This window comes from Chelonia mydas, chromosome 16 (genome assembly GCF_015237465.2).
Source record: "Chelonia mydas isolate rCheMyd1 chromosome 16, rCheMyd1.pri.v2, whole genome shotgun sequence".
Classification (NCBI taxonomy): Eukaryota; Metazoa; Chordata; order Testudines; family Cheloniidae; genus Chelonia; species Chelonia mydas.
In genome coordinates this window covers 9,174,112-9,183,145 of record NC_057857.1, presented here as the reverse complement: position 1 = coordinate 9,183,145, position 9,034 = coordinate 9,174,112, and positions in this window count along the sequence as shown.

Sequence of the window (9,034 nt, the reverse complement as noted above, 5' to 3'; positions counted from 1 at the left end):
GCTCCAACTTGTTGAGCAGAATTAGGCTCCTCCCATCATCCCCTATGACCTCTTTGAGGAGGTGTTTGGTCCCTCTTGGGGGCACTATCTGGCTGGCGTTTTTGCCGTGAATTTGCCAAACCCAGGCTTACCTGGCTTGGATATGGCCTCATGCCTCTCAGTTCCACATACTTTGACTCTCCTTGGAGAGCAGTGTCAGAGGACCCTATGGAGCGGTTTGGGATTTTCCAATTCGTCTTAAATCGGTTTATTAGGGCGATTGCTGTAATTGCACAGAGGCAATATGCTCGGGGTTGTTATGGCTACAGATAGTTTGATACTAGTGCACTAATATAGCACCATTCGTCATCTGCACTGCACCTAGTATAGGAGATTTCATTTATGCACAAGTCATGAAACAAACGTGATTGAAAGGGTTGCAGGTGTTCTGACGTTAGCAGGAGTAAGGCCTCAAAGGTATTTAGGCTCCTATTGAAATTCATGGCAGTTGGGCTCCTAAATACCTTTGAGACTCTGGGCCTAAGCAATTTAGGAAGGTCTTGCTTGACATAGGAGGTGTAAGCCTGTCTCAACTCAATTGTCTATGGGGCTACAAAGATACTGTCATCACCATGATGGCGCAGTGCACTGAGGTCTGGCCAGGAGCATGAAATGAGACATGTCACTAGTATATTGGACACACAGTTTAATTATCTATCCTTGTGTTGCTGGTGAGAAAAACCAAGATAAGCAGGAACCAAAACTCCAGATCCACATATTGAAGGCATTTAGATCAATATATAATCTATATATATTTATGGGTCACCCGTTATATTAAGGCACATCAAGGGTTAATAGATGACTTTTATAAATGACCAATGATTATAGATCGTTATAGATTCTAACCAGTCATAAGTTGCTTATAGCCATCTGCAAGCCCTTCTACTGATGTGCTTATAACCATCTATAACACATGCTGCTCGTGTTTATAACATGCTTATAATAAACTGTTAATCATTTATTAACCTTTGTAATGGGGTATATAATATATAAATTGTGACCACATTATCTATATACAGAGAGGGAGAGACCCATCCCCATTTAGTTGGTGTTGGTCCTGCTTTGAGCAGGGGGTTGGACTAGATGACCTCCCGAGGTCTCCTCCAACCCCAATCTTCTATGATTCTATGCTAGTCTGTGGGGCAAACTTGATCAAAATTGGACAGCTAGACCTCCAGCTCCAGGTAGCTTCCTGACTTAGCCCACTCTGATTTCTGCAGCAGTTTTAGAGAATTAAAAAGCTGAGCTGTTCTTATTGACTTATGTGTGACACCAAATGGTACAATCAATGTTATTCATGGTGACATGCCAGTCTATTTTTTTTTCTGTTGTGCCCAAATGTTTCTGTGTGCTGTGTGCTGCAGAAATTTATAGGCAAAATCCCTCATCGCACAGGTGAAGAAGTTGGCAGGTTATGGACTGGATGATGCCTTTGGCACCTGGGTGAGTCTGGGAGGCAGTAGGAGATGCTTGGTAGCTTGATGTCTCTGCTTGTACAGCCATTAGTGAACAAGGTTGCTATTTAATTGGTGATCATTAGGGTTAAGAATCTACCTCATTAGGATCAAGAGTTAACATCCCATTGCCGACTTCAACCGTTAACGCCTCTCCTGTGATTGGCTGCAGTTTCAGGATGACAACACTGCTGCCGTTTACATTTTGAATGTTTTCTTAACCACGGGGGCTTGAAACACATTTCAGGTAAACAAAAGTGCAAGTTTAGCACGTGGCACATGCTTGTGGGACAAGGGTGTACCTGTGTCCAGAGGCTGCAGGCAGAGCCAGGGCCCAGAACCTTGGGAGGCACGAGCAGTTCTTCGACACGCTGAAGCTAAACGTGAGGACTGCCTTCAGGAGAACTGATACTCTCCAGCTCTCCTGGCACCCTGCTGCAGCATGGACTGGCATGGAGGTTGCGGGGAGGGTGTGTGTGTGTATGTGTGTGTGTGTGTTGGGGGGCAGGGCGCTCTTCACAGCAGCTCTTGTGTATGAAAACACACGCGCCTGCTTTTGTTTGCTTATGTTGCCAATCTGGGTGGGGTTAAGAAGAAAGCGAGGCAGCGAGGTGGGGGCCCGCTCTGAGTGAAAAGAATGGAGCCTTTTGCCTCAGGAGTGGGAAGCTCTGAGTGGCACAAGCAAGCTTGTGTCTTGTGCCAGGGCAGCGGGTCAGGGTGAGAAAATGCAGGCCACGCGACACAAGGGCTCTATTGTTAATACCCTCACTGCTCCCCGTGGGGTGCTTTTTGGCCTGCAGCCAGCCAGGGGGCCAAGTGGTTTTTGCACGCTAGGCAGGGTTGCGTGTGCTCAGAACTTGGCTGAGAAGCTTTGGGAAGCTGTAGCAATGAATCAAAAGATGCTTTTCCTTGAGAGACACTGCTGACCCATTGCCCCAGCTTGGGGCCAAGAAGTGCTGGAGGGTGTTGTCTTTGACATAAGATGGAAAAGGAAGAGCCTCGTTATTTCTCGGCATTAAATAAACTCAGTGTTATTTGCACAGGGAGATGCATTAGCTGTGACCTCCTGGCCAGTTTCCTATTCCACCTCACTAACTGCCCACATCAGGCTTCTGCACTTCCTGTCCTGAACCGGGCCCACTCAAATTCCCACTGCTGTTAATGGGCGTCTTCCCATTGACTTCACAGGGCATGGGATTGGTTCCCTAACAAGATGCATGCCCCTTTGAGGTGCTGAAAGCTCTCAGTGGGTCACGCCTTGACAAGAGGGGATTTGTGTTTGTAGGGCCGCTTAGCACTGTAAACAGCTGCTGTGTTCCAACCCAGTGAACAGACAAAAGCTGAGATGTCCAAAGCCACTGAAGGGGCTTGGCTTGCCATTATAATGAATGGGGATGCCAAGTCCCCAAGCCAGCTTTGAGAATTTCGGTAGTAGCCTGTAGACTCGCTTAGGCTAAAGGGCACCCCATGTCCGTCTGCTAATACTACCTGAGTCTGCATTCCTGCCTGTCAAATTCTTCACCGCGTTGTGTTGCAGGAGAATGCTGACAATCACCAGCCCCTTGCTGGCCTGACAGCCCACCGGCAAAGCTCATTGGGTAAACCAATGCTCTCTTTCCCCACAGTTGAGAGTGATGATGGCCATTACTACATGCATGCAGAGGGGAAAAGAAAATAATTAGCCCCTTGAAACATTTGAAGACATTTTAATGTTGTTTGAAAAGTCAGGCCATAACTAATGCTGGTCACTTAACTCCCATCTTGATGGATCTGAGCTGTCTAAGCTCCTCCTTGGTGCTATAGTTACCAATGATGAGATGTAATATATAGATATCAACTGTCCCCCAGGCCTGGCTCTCCCATTTAGTACAACTTACAAAGACTAGCAGGGTCCATTGCAGGGCAGGTGGGACCGAAGCAGGTTTGGTTAGGGCTAAGGTGCACAGGGCGAGAGGTATGGAAGGCTTGGTCTACAGGTGAGTGCTGTGTGCTCTGGGAAGCCGGCGCAAGTCTGGCCCGGCACATGGTGCTGACGGTACGGCAGCAGAGGCTGCGGTGGGTCTGCTGCTCCTCAGCCAGTGCTGTGGGTCTCTCCCGTCCACCAGCAACGACAGTCGGGATTGTCAACGCTGCCTGTCTATGGCCCGTTGCCGTTAATTGCTAAAGGGCTTTGGGCGGCCAACCCCTTTGAAAATCCACCCTGACTCGCGCTGAAAATCCCAGCCTTTCAAACACGATTGGCTTTGTTTGTAAGACGTGAAGCTGACCGGGTTCCTCTGGCCAGCGAAGTATGAAGAAAAACGCATCCCCTGAGTCAGACACAGCCCTGGCCGCGGCACCTCCATCCGTGAGACGCTCGGGAGGGTGGACAGTCTGCCCCATGCCCAGCAAAGTGGAGCCGGTCGGTGTTTGGATGCAAGAGCTCCAAGGAACGTGCTGCAGAAAGTGGTGAGTGGGGCGTGGCTCCAGCTGAACGGGTGTCCCAGGGTGGCGCGAGTGGGCAGTTGTCTGCTGGCTATGCTGGGTTTTTTTAAAGATGAGCTGTATAAACTGGAGGTTCTCGTCCTTTCCAATCAGTAACAAGCCCATGGCAGCCTGGGTGTTTGGGCAGTTGGGTTAATGCTGCCAGTGTTTACTATCTAAATTCCCCCTCCACTTTCAATGGCTTGAAACTTTGCGTGAAAAATTGGGACAGAGGTGGGGGGGGGTAATAGGCGCCAATATAAAAAAAGCCCTGCATATCAGGACAGTCCCTATAAAATCGGGACATCTGGTCACCCTAGTTTCCCAGCTTGTGGGGGATGTAGCATCCCTGGGCACTGCTATGCAGTGGCCATATGCCACTGCTGGAGTGATTCCTGAGCACAGCAGGCTAGGCTTGTACCCTTAGCCAGGGCCGTGAGTGTGTGTAATTTATGCCAGCCCAGGCGTGGCTTGGGGAGACAAGCCTCTCAGTCACTAGGAGGGGTATTAAATTGCTGCGGGCCTATCACAGCAAACAGTTACAGCCCCCTCCACCATCCTGCCAGCTACAGGGGCCAATTTCTCTGCCCACTGCCTGCCTCCATCTGCCCCAGAAGTGGGGCATCAGCAGCACTGCCTTACTCCTACGGGCCTGGATCCACGAGCTGGTAATCCCACAGGGGGAAAACGGGGGTGGGAGGGGTGGTCTTATGCCTTTGCAGGAGGCATAGCTCAAGTCACAAGCGAGCCTGTACTTTTTATGGTGCTTGCGAATCCTTGAAGCCAAATAGGGGCACCATATGGCTGCCCATCACTTTACACACGTTCCCCAGCAAAACAAATGCTCAGTGTTTGTTTTTATTGTGATTTTAAAGTTGTACCTTTTATGAAAGAGCAAGAAACTACAGTTCTGTGGGGGGTTTTTTCCTGTCTTTTTGGACCTGAGCAGCCCCTTGGGCATGTAACTGAAATGTGTCCAGTTATGCACAGATGAAAACAATTTTAATGGATTGCAGAATCTCATTCTTTAGGAGGTAAACGAAAGGCATGTTCTCGCCCTGTAAACAATGGAGCAAGATTAAAATGGGAAGCACTATGCTCAGGCAGGACAGCCACTGAGAGCAGGACTCTAATGTGTGGGGAAGGGAGGTTTCAAAGTGCCTTGGTCAGGAGTGAGGTTGCAGGCCTGGCTAGCGCCTGACCCATTGAGAATGACGCTTATCTTTAGCTGAATGTTTTCTTGTATGGCCACAGGCTTGGTGCCTAAAGAGCGTCTGGAGTTTCCAGCTTTATAACTGCATTTAGGCAGCTCTCAGCTCCCTCCCCCACCTCAGCCACACCTTTGCATCGAGGGTGGCCCCAGCGTGGAAATGATTTTATGGTGGCCACTGTCTGGCTTTGGTGTGAAAGGGGGCAAAAATCCCTTTGTTTGCATTTTTTAAAAGACTAGAAAATTGGGCCTACTGGGGGGGCCAATCGTCTTATGTAATGGGGAAGAAAAGAATCGTGCTGGGGGGTCACCAAGATGCAAAAGAGGGAGTGTAACTGCACCTCAGTCATTCAGTGATACTGTGCGGAAACCATGCTTAGCCAGCTATCGGCGGCAACAGTTCCTCCCTGCCAGACGGCAAGGGGAGTGCTAATGCTGAGTTATGACCATAGAAGCACTGGTGGCTCATGGTAGCAACCAAGGACCAGCCCAGGTGTACCCAGATATGCCAGCCATGCTGGCTTTTGCTCAAATTTAAGTATCACTAAACCAGGGTCATACACAGGAGTAAAAATTTGGCTGCTTTAGAAGGGCCCCCAGCAGCCAGAGAAGCTAGTTCTCGGCCCCCTCTCTGTCCCCCCCCACCACGGCCGGAGGAGCTGGCTCTCCCCTGCCACAGCCCCCTTGACAGAAAACCCAGTGCTCCCCACTGCGACTGGTGGAGCTGGCTCCCCCTTCTTCCCCCAGCGATTGGGGGGCATGGCCTTTTGCCACCCTTGTGCATGCCCCTGCTCTAAACACAACCGTGTTCTCGTCTGTGTGCACCCTGCTCTGCTGACTTCAGAGACCAAAGTTAAATTGTTACTATACTTTTAGTTCCTGCCATCAGCTCTGCTGAGCCCAAGCAGCTATGTGAGAGAGAGCCGCCTTCTCTGCTGGCTTGTGTACAGTCGAGACCACACATGGCTGGAGTCCCCCTGCAGAATCTTCACTGGTGAGGCATGAACCACAAAGGACCCAGCCTGACCTTCGGGTCCCAGGGTGCACTTGTGGCAATGGCCATTAGGTGAGCCATTGTTTCACTTATCCTCTGATGTGGTCTGGGAACACTGAGAGCCAATAGACAACACGAGATTACAGCTGTAGAAGCACTTTGTAGGGACCCACACTTTGTTATCTTAAGGGTTATGCCTTAAGTAGTCACGCTTCCCATGATGGTCATAATTTTTTTTAAGTTACTCGCAGGGATGCTGGATTTCAAGACACCATCTGATGTCACAGAGCTTGCTCTTTTGGGGACAATGTATGTTTTTGCCTGATGAGCAGCTACCGGTGAAACCTCACTTTTCCATGCAACTATGCAATAACCTCGAATAGATAACTGCTCTGCATTGAGTTATGTGAAGGACCCTGGCCCCAAATCAGGCAAACATCACTCTGCAGGAAGAGCATTTAAGCATGCGCTTAACTATAACAATTGCTTAAGTGCCATTGAAGTCAATGGAACTTGATGTAAGCACATACTTAAAGTTAGGCACATCCCTAAGTGTTTTCCTGAACAGGGATGGACTTAAACATGTAAAATGTTTTCCTGAATGGGGGCCACCTACCCCTAACATGCACCCCTAACACCCTCAAGGTCTTAACTAATTGGTGCAGCAGGGGCCAGTGTGATTTGGTTGGAGGCTACTGTCCCAGTTCTGCGATTACAAAGACACCAGGTAGCAAGGGAGTAAGGCTCCATACTATTGAAAAGTCACCATATGGGCTGCTTCTGTAAGTCTTTCCGTTCCCTGTAGTGCAATCATTTTGCACGCACACACACACACACTCACACACACAGAGGCAGCTAATACACAAACATGCCTGTGGTAGCCGGCTCTCGGATCCCTGTAACAGATGTAACCAAGTGCTTACTAACAGCCGGTGTTCTTTTCAATGCATATTAGGTAGCAGTACGCCCAGTGTCCACTTGCCACAAGAAACCAAACAAGATGGGGCACAAGAAAACACTCTCGTTCAGAACTCTTTAATACAAGCTTATATTGTTTGTGTTTTTGATTCTCTGTTCTCCCGGCATCAGGGGACATAAACCCTCTTAGATGTGTGAGCATGTGTATGAAGATATATACAAAATCACACAGTTAAATATTTAAGCATACAAGGTATTATATATTTATATAATATAGAACTTTAAAGTATAGGAATCAACAATGGCAAAATATTTCTTATGTCTTTGACATAGCTTTTTTTTTTTTTTAAGTGACACGTGACCTGTATTTGAAAGACCAGAGGAATTTGGTTTTGTTTTTTTTTAAAAAACCTGTATAAAGAAATTCTGTGAAAATGGTAAAAAAAAAAAAACAAAAAACCCTCATGAACCAAAAAAAAAGGACAACTGTTAAAAACTGTATTGAAAAAAAGAAATAAATTAGATGAACAATTGTGTAAATATAAATTAAAAAAAGATGACAATCTTAATAAATAAGCTTTACTATTTACATCTTTATATATTGCTTGGAGACTTAAATTAGATCCGTTAAAAACAAACGAATGCAAAATAAAAACCCAAAATAGGAGCAGCAAACGTACAGGCGTGAGGTACAGAATTAAGGGCTGAACTGTATTTTATCTGTTTCTTTCTTTTTTTTTTTTTTCTCTCATTTTTCTTGTATACAGTAGACCAGTAGAATTCTTGTGAAAATACATCCTCAGCACTTCCTTGGATTATTGGTTGACGTGGCTTCCAGAAAGTGCCAGAAAGATTCCATAATAATAATAATCATAATAATAATAAACATAATAATTATAACAATAATAAAAAGATACAATATGATACATAAATATGGAAGAGCAGTTGGTACTATGAATACATTTTTTCTCTAGATGAGATCACAGTTTTATTTGTAAATATTACACACATATATATAATATTACACATATAATATTATATATATATAGCATATATATCTCTAATATGGCTCAATCCTGCTCCCATTGAAGTCAATAACAAAAAAACCCCAACCTCTTGTTGGCATTGATGGGAACAAGATCCAGCCCAACACCTACAGACAGGTAAATGATTACAGAGGCCATACAATGCAAACTCCACAATGGTTCCAATTCCTCCCTCTTGAATTTCTGGTGAAAAATGTCTCATTACAGCCCTGGTTCTTTGTACTCAGAAGATCACAATAGGTGGCTGAATTGTGACCTCATGGATTGAAAAAAAAAAAAAAAACGGAACCAAAAACATTTTCAGAACTGAGTTCTTTTGGCTCAAACGCAACCCTCATTAGCTCTGCGCCCCTCCCCAGGCCAATATTGCACAGGTAGCACCAAGACTCTCTATCTGATGCTAGTCAAGCCAACTCATGCACTTGTGCTTGGCCAGAGAGGAAGCAATTAGATTTTAACTGAATCTCAGAGCTGTAGAATGGGGCCAAAAGGGGGGGAAATGGTTTGCTACAAAGTATTACTACAATGAAAACATCATCCCCATCCTGGTCCCACTATACTCCACTGAGTGTTTGAAAACTGGGCTCACTGGGAGCAAGAGCAACCCATTAGCCTTTGCATTAGTCCCTCTTTGCCCGAATGAACTGGAGCTCAGAGGGAGCACAGCTTGACAGATTTGGGTCTGCTCTCAGTAAGTCCTGATCAAGCCCCCTTGAGCTCAATGGTTAAACTCCATCAATGCTCAATCCAACAAGGTGCAGAACACCCTCAAGTCAACGGGAATTAAGGGTGCTCAGCGCCTCTTGGAGGGACTCAGCGCTTCACAGGATTGGGCCCCAGGATGATGTAATGCGGAAGTAACTCAGTTGAAGTCAATGGAGTTACACGACTGAGATCAGAATCAGGCCAT